We start from the raw sequence: 17,912 nt of genomic DNA, 5'->3' as shown, positions 1-17,912 counted from the left end.
TGCAAAAGATCTCTTTAAAGTCCAACTCACGAGATTTTCAGTTGCCTATGGTAGTGTAAAGGAGCTCTGGTAGCGTACTGGTTACAAATCGGGCTGCGAACCTTAAGGTCAGCGGTTCGAAACTACCAGCTGCCTCTGCGCGAGAAAGATGAGGCTTTCTACTCCCGTAAAGATTTACACCCTCGGAAACCCTATACAGGGTCACTATGGGTCGGAACCGACTCGATGGCACATAACAACAACAACAACGGTAGTGTAAGCAAATTACCAGTCCTTTCTTTTGCAGCACCATGGTGTGGGTTTTACACTGCCAACCTTTAGGTCAGTTGTTGTTATTATTAAGTACCATCAAGTGGGTTCCAAATTGTTTGCTCCACGCAGGGACCTCTGAGCTCCTTAAACATGCAGAGTTAATGCATATGATTTTGTTGAGTGTAAGAGAGAAGGTGTCACTTCTCTGGGCAGATAAATGTTGGGTTGTGTTTAATATCAGTTAGCATATAGTCAGAGGGTGCAGTGACAACTTGCCCTTACTGAAAGAATTCTGATCTGATCACTGATCACAGTCCACTAGCTTTGGAGTTGTTGTTGTTGTTGTTAAGTGCCGTGGAGTCGGTTCCGACTCATAGCGACCCTGCACAGGGTTTCCGAGGCTGTAAATCTTTACTGGAGCAGAACGCCTCATCTTGCTCCCGCGGAACCGCTGGAAGTTTCGAACTGCTGACCTTGCAGTTCACAGCCCGATTTGTAACCACTACTCTACAAGAGCTCCTTAGGGAAATTTCTGAAGGGGGCAAAAGGGGTGTGTGGTTGTTGGTAAGGACCCAACTGGCAGTGGAACAGCATGATAAAATCACAGAAGCTTGAAGTGTCTCAGAGTTCTGGAGACAACAAGCAATCTGACCCACAGTACGCTTGTCAAGGCCCTTTGTGGTGTGGCTCCATCGCACCACCTCCTGTGCTCCCTACCACACTGCCGGTGTACAGGACCATGTTCTAGGTCAAGGTTGCAACCTGGGGGTGTTCGCAGGGAACTCAGACTACTAGAAAGGTTTTGCTTGGCTCATAATGGTGGCCTTTGCAATTATTTTTCGTTTAGATCCATTCCCAACTTTGAGAGACTTCATGTAGAATTCAGATCGCCATTTTTTTGGAAAAAGGAAAGATCTGGCAGTAAATGGTTCATGTTCCTCCCCAACTACAGTCAGCCATAGCTGCTGTCTGCAGTCCCCACCACTCTCTGTTGTTCCTCCATGCTGAGATCAGTGTCAACTGCTTGTTACCTTCTTACCCTCCTGCATTTAGGACCTTTCTTCCCTGACCTCACTGATGCCGATTTTTTTCAGTATTTCATTGTGGCACAAATGATTTAGAGTTCAACTGCTAGCCAGCAGGCTGGTGGTTCAAACACACACAGAGGATCTGAGACGACAAGCCTGGCAGTCTGCTTCCGAAAGTTCCCCACCTTGACAGCCCTGTGGAGTAGCTGGACTTGCACACTTGGGATCACCATGAATCGGAATTGAGGAGGGCAGCTAACCACAGTGCTGAGGGCTAGGCTCTTTCTGCTTTCATGGGGCTACACTGTCATCTTCATGAAGAAATACAAGGCCCTTGTGGCGCTGTGGGTTAATGCGCCAGACTGTAAAGCCGTTTGAACTGCAAGGTCGGCAGTTCAAGCTCACCAGCTGCTCCTTGGAAACCCTATACAGGGTCGCTATGGGTTGGAACCGACTCGATGGCACTTCACAACATGGTAGCATAATGGTTACGAATCAGGCTGCGAACAAGAGGTCGGAGGTTCAAGCTCACCAGTTGCTCCTCGGAAACCCTATGCAGGGTCCCTATGAGTCGGAACTGGCTCGACAGTACTTAACATTACATGCATGGACTCTTGGTGTAGCGCTATAGGATTAGCACTGAACTGTGAACCACAAGGTCAGCAGTTCAAACCCACCAGTTGCTCCTTGGAGACCCTCTACAGGGTTGCTATGAGTAGAACTGACTTGACAGAAGTTAACAACAACAATTATGTACATGGAGTCCTGGTGTGACGCTGTAGACTAAGCACTGGATCGTTAACAGCAACGGTGGAGGTTCAAACCCAGCAGCCGCTCCTTGGAAACGACACAATAGCACTTAACAACAGTAACATCAGATGCATGGGAAAGCTGGACAATGAAAAAGGAAGACTGAAGAACTGATCCAGTACTGAGGTGTTGGCAAAGAATTACAAATATCCCACTGGAAAAATGAAGTCCTGGTGTGGCACTGAAGGATAAGCACTGGACTGTTAACCTCAAGGTCGGAAATTCCAGTCCACCAACTGCTTTCAGAAATGCCACACAGGGTCGCTATGAGTCAGAACTTAACGAAAACAATTAGGAAAATGAACAAATCCACATTAGAAGAAATACAACCAGACTACTCCTTCAAAGTGAGGATGGTAAGGGTTTGTGTTGCTTACTGTGGACACGTCAGCACGAAAGACCAACCAAACCCACAACCAACTCACAGCAAGCCTGTACAGGGTTTCCAAGGCTGTCAACCTTTATGGGAGCAGAAAGCCTCATCTTTCTCCCGCAGGGCGCCTGGTGAGTTTCAACTACCGATCCTACAACACCATCAGGGCTCCTTTCAGTATGGACCAATCACTGGAAAAAGACATCGCGTTGGTAAAGTGCAACATCAGTGAAAACGAGGGACACCATTCACTGAGGTGGACAGACACAGCAGCCCTAACAAGGGCCTCGGAAATCCCACCGTTCAGGAAGGAGAGGGACTGAGCGACGTTTCCTTCTGTTGTACGTAAGGTCACTATGCATCAGAGCCACCTTGATGGCACCAACTACAACAATAATAGTGAATTCGGAATGTCAGCAATCATCACCATGGGACAGCTGACACCACAAAGAAACCAACAGGCACCGCGCGTCTTCAGATGGAAGCCTGAATGTAGTCACGCCTCCAGAGCCACCTCACATTTTATAGGAAGCACAGGGAACCACAGGTCAGCAGTTCAAACCCACCAGCTGCTCCTCGGAAACTCTTATTAACAACAACATGGATCATAGATTGGGTCAAATGCAAGCGGACTCACAATACGGAAACCTCTGTCTACAGGACAAATAGCCTGCATTTTCCAACAAATGAAATGCTAGGAAAAAAAGAAATGAAGAAGGAATCTATTCATTAAAAGAGACTTACCAACTAACCGCAGTTGTTTGGACCCTGCTTCAAACAAACTGAAAACTTGGTGAAACTGAGAGTCTTAATGAAAACCAAACGTTTCTGTGCTAGCACTGTTATTTTTATTGATGAATTTTTAACTATCAGTTTTCTTGATACTCTTTATAAAACAGAACTATGTATTAAGTCTCACTTTGGATGTCAGTATTTCAAACCCATTTTACCTTTTTTTTTTTTTTTTTAATGTTCTAAGATATTAACAGAGTTTGTAATTTCAAGTACAAAATACCACTCAAGCACAAATTAGAGGCTAAAACACAAGGTATTTTGTTTCCTTTCAAACTCCAAGAAAAAGATGATTAAGGAACAAACAGTTCATGCATTCAAAGATGCGATTCTCAGAGGACATGGGTCTCTGCTGTGGGTCACAGCATCTTTCCTGTCAAAGAAATGTTCCAGTCCTAATTCTTGTAGAACCTGTTTAGAAACAGGTTCTTTTTTCAAAGTTGTTATCTGTTAAGTTGACATGAGGTCCTAGCCCCTTCTAAGTTGTGTCCTATTAAGGGGAGAACAAATATGGGGACTGAGTTACACGGGGGGAACCACGGCATGTAGAAATACCACCAACAAGCCAAGAAACACCAGAGATGCCTGGGGCTCCCAGAAGCTGGAGGAAACGAGGATCTTCCCCTAGAGTTCCAACTGCTAGCCTCCAGAACTGGGTCTCTTGTTATTGTCACCCTGGGACACTATGACACAAGGTCACCAGACAGACGGTCTGTCATTCTCAGTGTGACACTGCTGGTTGAAACATGACAAATGAAAATGAGATCAGACACAAACCAAAATATCATGTTGGGTATCGAGAAGATACTCAACTACTTCTGTTGAAGAATAAAATGAGTACACTCAGATGTTTTCGAAGTTTACTCTTCTGTAAAGCAAAGGAGTACCAACAGAAAGAAGAAATCGATTTGCTAAAAACCAATTCCCATTTGCTAGTGACAGACCTGTGTCATATGCTGTCAGAAGGTTGATTCACGCTTGGCCAGGAGACCTCAGGAGAGATGCCGACTGTGCCAACCACGTCCTCCTTCAAACGCTGCAGTGGGGCCCTTATCTGGGAAGGAAGCATAACACGTGAACAAGTCTCATCTGAAAAGCTTAAGAGGCTGTTATAAATAGAATCCCAAAATGTAAATTTCTAGACAATGATCAACTGAGAAGTTTAAGATAAGGCATTTTAATCACACCATATGTAAATGTGGTTTGAATCATCTCCATTTTTTTTTTTTTTTTAAGTTGGACGTGAATTACAAAGTTCCTCACACCAGAAGGATATAAGAGCTTCTCTTGCTCAACATTTTCAAGATCTGTCAGATTTTAGAACCTGCTAACTGAATGGCTGTGTAGTAGTATCCTCAAGGTGTACGGTTCAAACCCACTAGTTGCTCCAAGGGAGAATGAAGCGGCCAACTCCGTAAAAAAGATTTATAGTCTCCGCAACCATAGAGAAGTTCTACTCTGCCCTCCAGGGTCGCCAGGAGTGGGTGTGGATTCCAAGGCAGCGGGTTTTGTTTGCTTTTCGTGGATGTTGTTGTAGTTGTAAGATGCCGTCTAGTTGGTTCTAACTCACAGTGACCCTATGTGCACAACAGAATGAAAAACTGCCCAGTCCCGCCCCATCCTCACAACTGTTATGTTTAAACCCATTCTTGCAGCCACTGCGCAGCCATCTCATTGCAGGGGGTGGAGGTGGGGGGGCCAGTGGCCTCTTGTTTTGATGACCACTTAACCATGCATGATGTCTTTATCCTGGGGATGGTCCCTTCCCATTCCCAAAGGATGACAGACGAAGGCCTGCCACCCTCATCCAAAACATATTTATTTATCCTTCTGGCAGTCTATTCAAATGCATTGATTATTCTATGGTCTTCCTGATTCATTTTCCAACTTTCACATGCATATGAGGCAACTGAAAATACTATAACTTGGAACAGGAACACCTTAGTCCTCAAAGTGACATATTTGCTCTTCAACACACTAAAGAGGTTTTTTTGCAGCAAACGTGCCTAATGCAATATCTAATGCAATATCTGTCTTTTGATTTCTTGACTGCTTCTTCCATGAGTATGACTGTGCAACTAAGCAAAACAAAGTCTTTGACAACTTCAATCTTTTCTCCATTTATCATAATGTGTTTATTAGTCCAGTTATGAAGGTTTCTGTTTCCTTTACATTGAGGTGCAATCCATACTGATGGCTGTCATCTTTGATCTTCATCAGTAAGTGTTTAAAGTCCTCCTTGCTTCCAGGTTGTCAGTGAGTCTTTCTCCAATCTTAATGCCATGTTTTTCTTCTTATAATCCAGTTACTTAGATTACCGACTACAACCCTGGAACACACCTTTCCTGATGTAAAACTATTCAGTATCCCCTTGTTCTGTTCGAATGACTGCCTCTTGGTCTATGCACAGGTTGGTTCCTCATGAGCACAAGAACTATTCTGAAATACCCCATTCTTTGCAATATAATCCATAGTTTGTTATGATCCTCAGTCGAACAGCTCTGCAAGTCAATAAAGCACAGTTAAACATCTTTCTGGTATTCTCTGCTTTCAGTCAAGAGCCTTCTGACATCTGCAAAGATATCCCTCTTTCCATATCCTCTTCAGATTCCAGTCTGAATTTCTAGCAGCTCCCTATGTCCTCTCTTTTTAATGACCTTTTGCTTTTTTCATGGAGGATGTTCGTTATGTCATCCTACAACTCTTCTGGTCTTTTGTCATTAGTGTTCAATGCATCAAATCTGTTCTTGAGAAAGTGCCTATATTCAGGCAGGATATATTCAAGGTCATATTTTGGATCTTATGAACTTGTTTTAATTTTCTTCAGCTTCAGCCTGAACTTACAATTTTCAGCTGCTATAATAAGGTTTTCAAAGTCCTGGTGTGGTGCTGTGGGTTAATGCGCCATACTGCAAAGCTGTTTGAACTGCAAGGTCGGTGGTTCAACCTCACCAGCTGCTCCTTGGAAACCCTATACAGAGGGTCGCTATGGGTTGGAACCGACTCGATGGCACTTCACAACACCACCAACAACAATGCATAAGGTTTTCAGTACCTAACCATTCAGAAGTGGTTCACCTTCTTCTCCTATCTTAGTCTGGAAACATCACAGCAACACACAGCCACCACAGAATGACAAAATGACAGATGAGCGGTGGATTTACATGATGAGGTGTACCAAACCAGCCGCAGGCAGCAACCACTACCAGGTCAACGGAGTGACTGGTCAAAAGAAGACCTCCAGGCTCTGAACACTTCAGTTTGACTGAGAAGCAAATCAACCAACCAACTTCCTTTCCTGATTTCTCAGGATAACCACCCTTCTACAATTGCTGTTAAGTGCTGTCAACTCAATTCTGACTCATAGTGACCCCCCGTGCAAGACAGCAAATCCCTGCCCAGCCCTGCCCCAGCCTCACCACCACTGCTGTGTTTGAACCCTTGATGCAGCCAGTGAGTCAGTCCATCTCACTAAGGGTCTTTCGCTTTCTAGTTTTCTTTTCTAAATTTAATAAGCTCATTTTCTAAATATTCCTAACTCCCATTATTATCTAATAAATCTGGTAGGAAAAGCACTTGGCAAGAAAGAGGATTGATTACTAAAGCCAGAATAAAATAATTTCTACACAGAAATCCAATTTCCACATATTCTCTACATCTTTTATTTCATTTTCTAAAGCACAGGTGCAGAAAACTGTTTTCAACATGTGATAACAACAAAAAAAGCTTTTTTAATTAAAAATTTTATGATATTAAGCTTAATAGAAAAACAAAGACTGTGACATTTAAAGTTATCATTTATATGAAGAAAGCTGTCTAGCACTCATGAATCTCAAGCTAACGATCACACCAATTCTATCGCAGGCATTCAGATTCACGAAGAGGCCTCTCCTCTGGCTCCATACTCCTTTACCCCATGGGCTCAGCAGACCCTCCCTTGGCAAGGCCCTGCCTCCCTTTCAGCATAGGAGCCAGCGGGGCTCATCCTACGTGTGTGCTTTCGGTCCTGCTCTCCCATTTCCAAGGCCCTGGTGGCACAATGGTTAAGTGCTTTGCTGCCAAATAAAAAGTGAATAGTTCAAACTCACCCAGTGGCTCTAAGGTGAAGGTTAGTGCCTACCCTAGTCACACGGGGTCCCTATGAACCAAAGATTTCCTCCATAATCCATCAAACATCCAAATTGTTGTTAAGTGCCGACGAGTTGATTCCAACCCATAGCAACCCTGTATAGGGTTTCCAAGAAGCAGCTGGTGAGCTGGAATTAACATCCAAGTATATATTTCAAAATCCCCAAAACACCAATAGCTAGCAGATGTGTTTGTTCCAGGTTAAAGTCAAGTTCCTTCCTTCATTCTTTTGAATCTCAGTTTCAGCTCTCCCTGAGTTTACTTGGCCTCTAAGGGCCCACATGGGGTTCAGATCCAGCAACACCAATGGAGCATTGTGAGCTGAGCCAAATCTAGAAAGTCCTTCCTAACTTCAAGGAAGATAGTTAAGACCTCAACTAGACTAAAGTCAGTTTTCTCACCTCATTTACACAATTATTTGCTGACCTTCTAGCTACTTTAATAAGCAAAATGACTGGAATCATTTCGCTTACCTTGGAAAGTATTATCCAAAATAATTCAAAAAAAGGGGAAGAGCTAGTTAAAAGTGAAATAACTATACCTACTCTGCTGAATTAGAAGCCCTAGTGGTGCTGTTGGGCCAGGTGTTAGGCTGCTAACCACAAGGTCAGAGGTTCAAACACAAGAGCTGCTCCTTAGGACAAAGAGGAGGCCTACAGTAGATCATAAAATCTGAAGGCTTTTTGCCCGTGAATAATTCCAGCCTGGCAGAGTTTAAGTGCCTAGGTTTAAGTGTTCAGATGCCAATTTTTCTTGAGTACCTCATGCACCTCTGATAGCTGAACTGCTGGAGTTAGAAACAGTCTATTTAAAAATGGGTTTGGGGTCATCTTCCTTGCAGGAACATTCCTAGACACATCCCTTAATGGTCGCCCAGTTGTGATGTCATACCCCAAGAGCCTCAGAGACTGTAATCTTTCCTATCTGCAATAGCCCCTCCCTGCTCTCCATAGGACCGGTACGTGTGTGTGTGTGTGGCACATAACTGCTGCCATCAGTCATGGATGTGGGAGAAGGTTGTTCTCTGTGTCCTATACAAGATCACCATGTGGAGCTAGAACTTTGGAAACTTATGGAATCTAGGATTTCCCTCACTCAGGTGACCTATGTTTGTCTTTATCTTGTGTTTACTCCCGTTTAAGACTTAACAAAGAATCTCTGTACTATTTATGGAGTCCTGGTGTGGCGCTGCAGGATAATGCGCTGGACCACAATGTCAGTTTGAGCCACAACATCGGCAGTTCAAACCCACTAGCCACTCCTTGGAAACAGGGTTGTTATGAGTCAGAACTAAACTCAATGGCACTTAACAACAAATAATATTATCTTTGAAGATGGGGTGTCTTTTCTCCCATAAGGATTTACAGTCTTGAAAACTCTCTACGGGACTGCTATTGAGCTGGAATTAACTGACTTGACATATGGCAATGGGTTTGGGTGTTTTATTTGGCTGAATAATATTTAAAAGTATTCTTGGAGGAAATAAGCCACGTTTGGAAGCTACAAGGCAATGGTGAAGGTTTTCCTGGTTTTGCTTCTGGCACTGTTAATAAATGTCTCTGAATATTTAAGGCTTATTTTCTGTTATGATGACTGAACATCCATTGGTTGGTTGGTTGGTCGTGTGCCATGGAGTCGGTTCCAACTCACAGCGATCCCTGCAAAGGGTTTCCGAGGCTGTAAATCTTTACGGGAGCAGAAAGCCTCATCTTTCTCTTGCAAAACAGCTGGTAGTTTTGAACTGCTGACCTTGAGGTTAGCAGCCCGACTCATAACCACTACGCTACCAGAGCTCCTTTACCATTGTATAACGACTTGAAAAATGGCAGGCCTATCTTTACAACTACACAAAGTCATGTTAGGAATTTTAAATACATCTAGTATAATATTTCTAGAATCTTTTAAAATTAAATATTCTTCATGCTACATAAACCCTCTAAGACAAATTTACTTCATGATCAACTATGACACCTCTATTTGTTCAAGCTCACCAGTCACTCCTTGTTGTTGTTGTTAAGTGCCATTGAGTCGGTTCCGACCCATAGTGACCCTGTATAGGGTTTCTGAGGGTGTAAATCTTTACGGGAGTAGAAAGCCTCATCTTTCTCCCGCGGAGCGGCTGGTAGTTTCGAACTGCTGACCTTAAGGTTCGCAGCCCAATTCGTAACCACTACACTACCAGAGCTCCTTAGACACCCAATATAGGGTTACTATGGGTCAGAACCGACTCGACGGCACTTAACAACAGCAGCAATTGTGTGGTGCTTCGGGTTAATGCGCTGGACTGCAAGGTTGGTTTGAACCGCAAGGTTGGCGGTTCAAACTCACCAGCTACTCCTCGGTAACCCTATACAGATTCACTATGAGTAGGAACCGACTTGACAACTGTTAGAATTGCTAAACCCACCAGTACAAACATTCACACCTGGCAACTAACTGTGTATACTATTCTAGCTCAGAGGCATACCAAGTGTGAAATTTTTCCAGGTCACCCTGAAATTTCCATCTAATCGGTCTTTCAGATAACTGCTCTGCAATGTTGGTTTGGCTTAATATAGTTATGATTCATTGCCGTTTACTTAGTGAATTTAAATAGAGATTTGTTATGCAACATCTCTTAGGTTTCCCCCAAAATTAATCAATATTTTGAACATAAAATATCCTACTGTCAACACATTTTATACAAATAAAATGGCTACATTAATAAACTTTTCTATTGGAATAACATAAAAATAAATCCTATAATATAAAAATAAATCCTTCCACATAGGTGAGAACTGTGCTGAAAACAACTCCAGAGACTGCAAGCCACGAGGCTCTGGGAAAGGGGCCCCTACCTGGTGAGCAGACTTCAGGGCAGACCATGCTGAACCAACATCCACCACACAGCCCCCACCACCACCCTGTAGGCTGTCCTTACAGGTGGTCCAGGGTCGTCAGGACCCCAACCTCCCCCTCTGGCTCTAGGGCCCATCCCATCCTCATTTGCTGCCTAGAAAACATGTTCCAATGACAGTACTCCTTCGGTTTGATAGACCAGGAAATATAACTTAGGAAAACTGTCTGTCAATGAAAACATCAAAAACACTGAGCTAGGTTGTACTTCTTTTCAAAACAAAGCTACTTCAGTCTCCTCACTTATCTCCATTCTTGACTTTGAAGGACTATTTAAATTTGTTCCCCACCATAGTGTGTGAGAAACAATGTGAGGGGAGAGTCATCTAGTCTTAACTGTGGAGTCCTGGTGGGGCACTGCAGGATAAGTTGTTGTTGTTGTGGTTAAGTGCTGTCGAGTGGTTCTGACCCACAGCGACCCTGTACAGGGCTTCCGAGGAGTTGTTCGTGAGCTTGAACCACTGACCTTGCAGTTCAAACAGCTTTGCAGTCTGATGTATTAACCCACAGAGCCACACCAGGACACCACAGGATTAGTGAACCACAAAGTTGGTCTGCACCGCAGGGTTGGTGGTTCAAACTCACCAGCCACTCCTTGGAAACACTATACAGGCACTTAACAACAACAACATTCTTAGGAGTCCTGGTGTGGAACTGTAAGGTAAGCACTGGACTGCTCACTACAGCTGGCAGTTCAAATTCACCAGTCATTCCTTGGAAATCCTACACCAGGTACCTAGGTTGTTGTTAAGTGCCATCGAGTCGATTCCAACCCATAGCGACCCTGTATAGGGTTTCCAAGGAGCAGCTGGTGACGTTGAACCACTGTCGACTTTGCAGTCTGATGCATTAGCCCACAGCGCTACACCAGGACTCCTGGTGTGGCTCTGTGGGCTAATGCGTCAGACTGCAAAGTCGTTTGAACTGCAAGGTTGGCGGTTCAAGCTCACCAGCTGCTCCTTGGAAACCCTATACAGGGTCGTGTAGCAACAACCACCAGGTACCTATAAGTATCTTTAAGTCAGAACCAATTGAACGGTACTTAACAACAACAACATTCTTAGTTGTAGTGTACTTCTGGGAGAAGGAAAAAATACATGCAATATGAAGTCAAAAATTAGCTGGTGGTGGTGGTGGTAGGTGCCGTGGAGTCAATTTTGATTCATAGCAACCTAATGCACAACAGAATGAAACACAGCTTGGTTCTTACAAGTGTTATATTTGAGCCCATTGCCACTGACACTGTGTCAATCCATCTTACTGGGGATCTTCCTCTTTTTTGCTGGCCCTCCACTTGTCCAAAAATGATGTCCTTCTCCAGGGACTGGTCCCTGCTGATGACATAACCAAAGAGCATTCGGGCTATATTTCCTCCAACACAGATTGGTTGGTTCTTCTGGCAGTCCACAGTACTTGTAATGTTCTCTGCTAACACCATAGTACAAATGCATCAATTCTTCTCTGGTCTTCCTTTTTCCTTATTCATTATCCAACTTTCAATTGCATATGAGACTACGGAAAAGACCAAGGCTTAGGTCAATATCTTAGTCCTCAAAATGATATCTTTGCTCTTTAACACTTTAAACAAGTCTTTTGCAGCAGATCTGCCCTATGCAAATAGTTTGACTTACTGACTACTGCTTCCATGAGTGTTGCTTATGAATCCAAGCAAAACGAAGTCTTTGACAACTTCAGTCTTCGCTCCCTTTAGCACGATTTTGTTTACTGGTCCATTTGTGAGGCGGCTTTTTGTTTTCTTTACATTGAGGTGTACTCCATACTGAAGACAATAGTCTTTGATTTTCATCAGTAAGCATTTCAAGTCCTCTTCGCTTCCAGTAAGCAATGTTATGTCATTTGCATGTTGCCGACTGTTAATGAGTCTTCCTCCAATTCTGATGCCACATTCTTCTTCATATAATCCATTTTCTCCGATTATTTGCTCAGCATACAGATTGAACAAATATGGTAAAAGGATATAACCGTGACGTACTGATTTTAGATTAGTAATTAGTAACAGGGAAAAAAAAACCTCTCTTGGTTGAATCTGGAAATTTCTGAGACAATTCTGTATGAAGGGTTGATATATATCATCATAAGAGCCCAAGAAAGTAACTCTAGTGTTCTCTGTTCACTGATTTACATGTCTGCAGTAGGAAAGACTCCGTGCAGTGAGGAAAAGGCAGCCAGGGGTCTGTCCTCACAGAGCTGACAGTAACAGGAATGGGGACACAACGTGGACAGTTACATGTGTGCATGTGTTGAAAAGTGCTGGAAGGAAATTACATGGAGGGTACAGAGTGATACCCACCTCCCTATGGAAGGACTGTGTAAAAGTGAAAGAGAAGTAGACGTTAACTAGTTTCTACAATTTTCAGGGTTTGAAATGATAGAATAGGTTGTTGTTGTTAGGTACTGCTAAGTCGGCTTGACTCACAGCAACCCTGTGTACACCAGAACAAAACACTGCCTGTTCCTGCGGCATCCTCAAGTCCACTGTGGCAGCCACGGTGTCAATCCAGCTCATTGGAGTCTTCCTCTTTTTCACTGACCCTGCACCCTACCCAAGCATAATGTCCTTTTCCAGGGACTGGTATCTCCTGATAATATATCCGAAGAATGAGAGATCAAGTCTCATCATCCTGGTTTCTAAGGAGCATTCTGGCTCCAACACAGTTTGTTTCTTCTTCTGGCAGTCCATGGTACTTTCAATATTCTCCTCCAACACCATAACTCAAATGCATCAATTCTTCTACAGTCTTCCTTGTTCACTGTCCAATTTTCACATGCATATGAGACTACTGAAAATATTATGGCTTAGGTCAGGTGCACTTTAGTCCTCAAACTGAAGTCTTTGCCCTTGAACACTTTTAAGAGGTCTTCTGCAGCAGAATAGCCTAATGTAATATGTCTAATTTCTTGACTGCTGTTTCCATGAGTGTTGATTATAAATCCAAGAGAAATGAAGTCTTTGACAACTTCAATCTTTTCTCCATTCATCATGATGTTATTTATTGGTTCAGTTGTGAGGATTTTTGTTTTCTTTACACTGAAGTTCAATCCATGCTGAAGTGTGTTGTCTTTGATCCTCATCAGTAAGTATTTTGAGTCCTCTTCACTTTCAACAAGGAAGGTTGTTATCATCTGCGTATTACAGGTCGTTACTGAGTCTTCCTCCAAGCCTAATGCCCCATTTTTCTTCCTATAATCCCTTTTTCTCAGATTATTTGCTCAGCATACAGACTGAATAAGTATGGTGAAAAAATATAACTCTGCGGCACACCTTTCCTGTTTGTAAACCATTCAGTGTCCCCTTGTTCTGTTCAAATAACTGCCTTTTGGTCTATATACAGGTTCCACATGAGCACAATCAAGTGTTCTGGAATAACCATTCTTTGCAATGTTATCCATACCTTGTCATGATTCATACAGGTGAAAGCCTCTGGATTGCAAATAAAGCACAGTCGGAACCGACTCCATGGCATACAACAACAACAACAAACATCTTTCTGTTATTCTCTGCTTTCAGACAAGATCTATCTCATGTCAGCAAGGATATCCCTAGTTCCAAGTCCTCTTCTGAATCCAGCTTGAGTTTCCAGCAGTTCCCAGTTGAGGAACTATTGCATCTGATTTTGAATTATCTTCAACAAATTTTACTTACATGTGATATTAATGATATTGTTTGATGATTTCTGTATTCCAGTAGGTCACCTTTCTTTGGAATGGAGAGTCGTCTTGGTATAGATGAGTACTTCCAAAACTGCATCAGTTTATTGAAAGATTTCAATCTGTATTCCATCAATTCCCGGAACCTTATTCTTTGCCAATGCCTTCAGTGCCCGCCCGTATGACCACTGACTCTTGATCATATGCTACCTCTTGAAATGGCTGAACATTAACCATTTCTTTTTGGTACTGACTTTGTATATACCGTCCATCTTCTTTTGATACTTTGCATATCACTCAATATTTTGTGTATGGAGTCCTTCAATATTGCAAGTCAAGGCTTGAATTTTTTTCTTCATTCAGCTTGAGAAATGCTGAGCATATTCTTCCCTTTGGGTTATCTAACTTCAGGTCTTTGCACATTTCATTATAATACTTGACTCTGTCTTCTTGAGCTGCTCTTTGAAACTTCCCCTTTGAAATTTTCTGTTCAGCTCTTTTATCTCATTTCTTTCACTTGCTTTAGCATCTCTACCCTGGAAGCAAGCTTCAGAGTCTCTTCTGACACCAGTTTTTGCAGCAGTTTTCCTTTCTTGTCTTTTTAATGACCTTTTGCTTTCCTCTTATATGTTCTTGATGCCATCACACAGTTCTTAGGGTCTTTGGTCACTAGTCTTTGGTCTAATGCATCAAATCTGGTCTTGAGATGGTCTCTAAATACAGGTGGGATATGTTCAATATTTTTGGTCTCGTGGACTTGTTTTCATTTTCTTCAGCATCAGCCTGCATTTTCTTAACAGTGATTGACGGTCTTTTCCACAGATAGCCCCTGGGCTTGTTTGGGCTGATCATATTGATTTTCCACTGTATCTTTTCATAAATGTAGTCAATTTGATTTCTGTGTATTCCACCTGGTGAGGTCCATGTATAAAGTAGTGGTTTATGTTGTTTAAAAAAGGCATTTGGTTATCAGTCCTATCCCCTCTGTAAAAAGGGTTGAAAGGGACGGGCAACTAAGACATTGGCTACCTAAAATGAGGAGGCTATAAAGGCATGAAGTGACTGGCTTACAAGTTTTCAAGAGGGAGTTTAGTTTCAGAGTGTGCAGGGGGGGAAGGAGAGGGAAAAAAAAAAAAAAGGCAGTTGTGATGATTAAGTCATTGGTCTTAAAAAAATTCTATCACACGAGCTCCAGTATTATTTCTATTATTTTCCATATTTCAATAGGGCTATATCTTCCACCTACTGATCCATCCTCTTCGTTTCTCTTCTTCACATTCCAATCACTAGTAATTATAAATACATCTTGATTTTATGTTTGATGAATTTCAGACTGAAGAAGTTGGTAGAATTCTTCAATTTCATCCTCACTGGCTTTAGTGGTTGGTGCATAAACTTGAGTAACAGTGGTATTAACTGGTCTTCCTAGCAGTTGTATGGATGTTATCCTATCACAGACAGTGTTGTACTTCAAGATAGATCTTGAAATGATCTTTTTGATGACAAATAATACACCATTCCTCTTCAATTTGTTTTTCCAGGCATAGTAAACCATGTAACTGTCAGATTCAAAATGACCAATACCTGTACATTTTAGCTCACTAATGAGCAGGCGTGGCACTGTAGCATAAGCATGCACTGAGAATCACAAGGTTGGTAATTCAAACCCACCAGGTGCTCCTCAGAAACCCTACACACAGTTGCTATTAGTCAGAATCAACTCAATGGCACTGAACAACAACAGTAATGCCTAGCATATCGAACTTTCCGTGTTACATTTCGGTTTTGACAACTTCCAATTTTCCTAGATTCTATTTCATACATTCCAAGTTCTGATGATTAATGGATGTTTGCTGCCGTTTCTCCTCTTTTGAGTTGTGCCCCATCAGCAAATGAAGGTCCTGTGAGCTTACTCTATTCTTGCCATCACAGTCAACTCTACTTTAAGGAAGCAGCTCTTCCCCAGTCGTATTTTGAGCGCTTTCTAACCTGAGGGCGTATCTCCTGGCACTACATCTGGCACTATTCTGATACTCTTCATCATGTTTTCATTTTCCTTTTCTGTATCTGACAATGTTCCACTGCTATTCATAGGCTCCTCATAACATAGCTAGCTCCCAGGGGAAAATAGCAAATGTTTAAAAAGTGGTTCAATATTAAGCTTTAGTTCAACGTAGGGTAAGCACTAGGTTGCTAACCACAAGGTCAGCAGTTCAAATCCACCAGCCGCTCCCTGGGAAAAAGATGAGGCTTTTTGCACCCCCCGCCCCCGTAAAGATTTATAGCCTCAGAAACCCTATACTGGGTTGCTCTATGTTGGAACTGACTTGATGGCATTGAGTTTTTGGTTTGGATTATCTGTTGCTTAAAGAGCCCTGGTGGTGAGGTGGGTTAAACGTTGGGCTACTAACAGCAAGATAGTCAGTTCAAACCTACCAGCCACTTCACAGGAGAAAGAAGCAGCTATCTGTTCCTATAAAGATTTTCAGCCTCGGAAACCCGATACAGTGTTGCTCTGAGTCGGAACAGACTCGGTGGCAGTGGGTATAGAAAATAAATCCCCTTATAATGATCGGGTATTGGACCTTTTTTCTGTGCAATAATCGTATTTGACAAATATTAACTGAATTGAGGACACTGCTAGCCAGAGTTTAAAAAATACGTTTGTTAAAAACATACTCTTCTCTCAGCATTTTTTCCCCAAATACCAGATTCTACCTGCATACCAACTGCATTAAGTCACATTTCAAAATTATCTTTATTAAAGGTGGTACAAGAATTTGTTTTTTCAGTAAGTCGCACCTTGAGAGCTTTGTTCTAAGTAATATCACACCATATACAGGCTTCTTAAATGAGTAAATTTGAAAGCAGGGGATAAATTTGTTTTACAAGATTTGAAGTTACAAGTTATAATAAACCACACTGCACAGTTGGATGAATGACCAAACTAGCCACCATTCTGAGATATTTCCAGAAGTCCAGCTGGGAGGAAATGGAAGCGTTCTACAAGTTGTGGATTTTGATTTAGGGATCTTAGCTCAGAAAGACTCCCACACTCTGGCCAAGGCATGGCCACCAAATAAGACAGCAGAAGACCCTCAGCCAGGAGGGAGGGCGGGCCAAGCAGGGGCACCAGAAAACTACACAGGCCCAATTTAGGCACACACCCTAACACCCCAGGGCTGGGTTTCCCCATCAATGACCCAGTGGGTTGGGGAAGAGGAACCAAGTAGGACTCGTTCTTGAAGTTCCATCATTTCACAATCCATGTCTTCAACAGTCCAAGCAGCTTCTCCTCCTCCACAGGAGGCCACCGAGTCCCATCCCACACTTGTCTTCACCACGTTTCCACTGATTCTGTTGTGTTCTGTGGGACACACATCAGTGCTACAGTTGGTTGGATTCCTTACCTAGAAGTACCACTGCTGAGCACAGGCGGCATGGGGCACCTAAGAGAACTACTTGCTCCCCAACTGAGGGGCTGACTAGCCCTGCACAGGATCCTAATGAATGTATTTGCCTGCAAAATGTCATCTTTTAACATCTGCAGGGCTCATGGAAGCATGACAACTCATCGTTTTTAATTGAATATCATGTCTGTTTTTGACAAGTCAAGATACTGACCCCTTCAATTAATTTTTTTGCCTCCTAAAGCAAAGAACAATCCTAACAAGATTATACTGTTGGATTCATTTTTAGTTCATCCTGTTCCTGTTTCACATGCCATAAGTAAACGATCAGCTCTCATCCTGACCTGTGCAGCCGTGAAACAAGAGTATGGAGTATGTCTTCTTTGGCGTTTCATCTCATCTAGATGACATCAAGGATGCGGAAGGGGAGGAGAAGGCATCTGATTGCTGGTTTCTTCAGGTCAGGAAAATTCCCTCTCCTCCACAATTGGAAAGCAACTTCCCCCCCTCCACCTGAAAGGTTACTGCTGAAGCTCTTTGGATAACAGCTCTGTC

This window comes from Chrysochloris asiatica, unplaced genomic scaffold, assembly GCF_000296735.1.
Source record: "Chrysochloris asiatica unplaced genomic scaffold, ChrAsi1.0 scaffold00025, whole genome shotgun sequence".
Classification (NCBI taxonomy): domain Eukaryota; kingdom Metazoa; phylum Chordata; class Mammalia; order Afrosoricida; family Chrysochloridae; genus Chrysochloris; species Chrysochloris asiatica.
Note: the sequence above shows the minus strand (reverse complement) of the source record.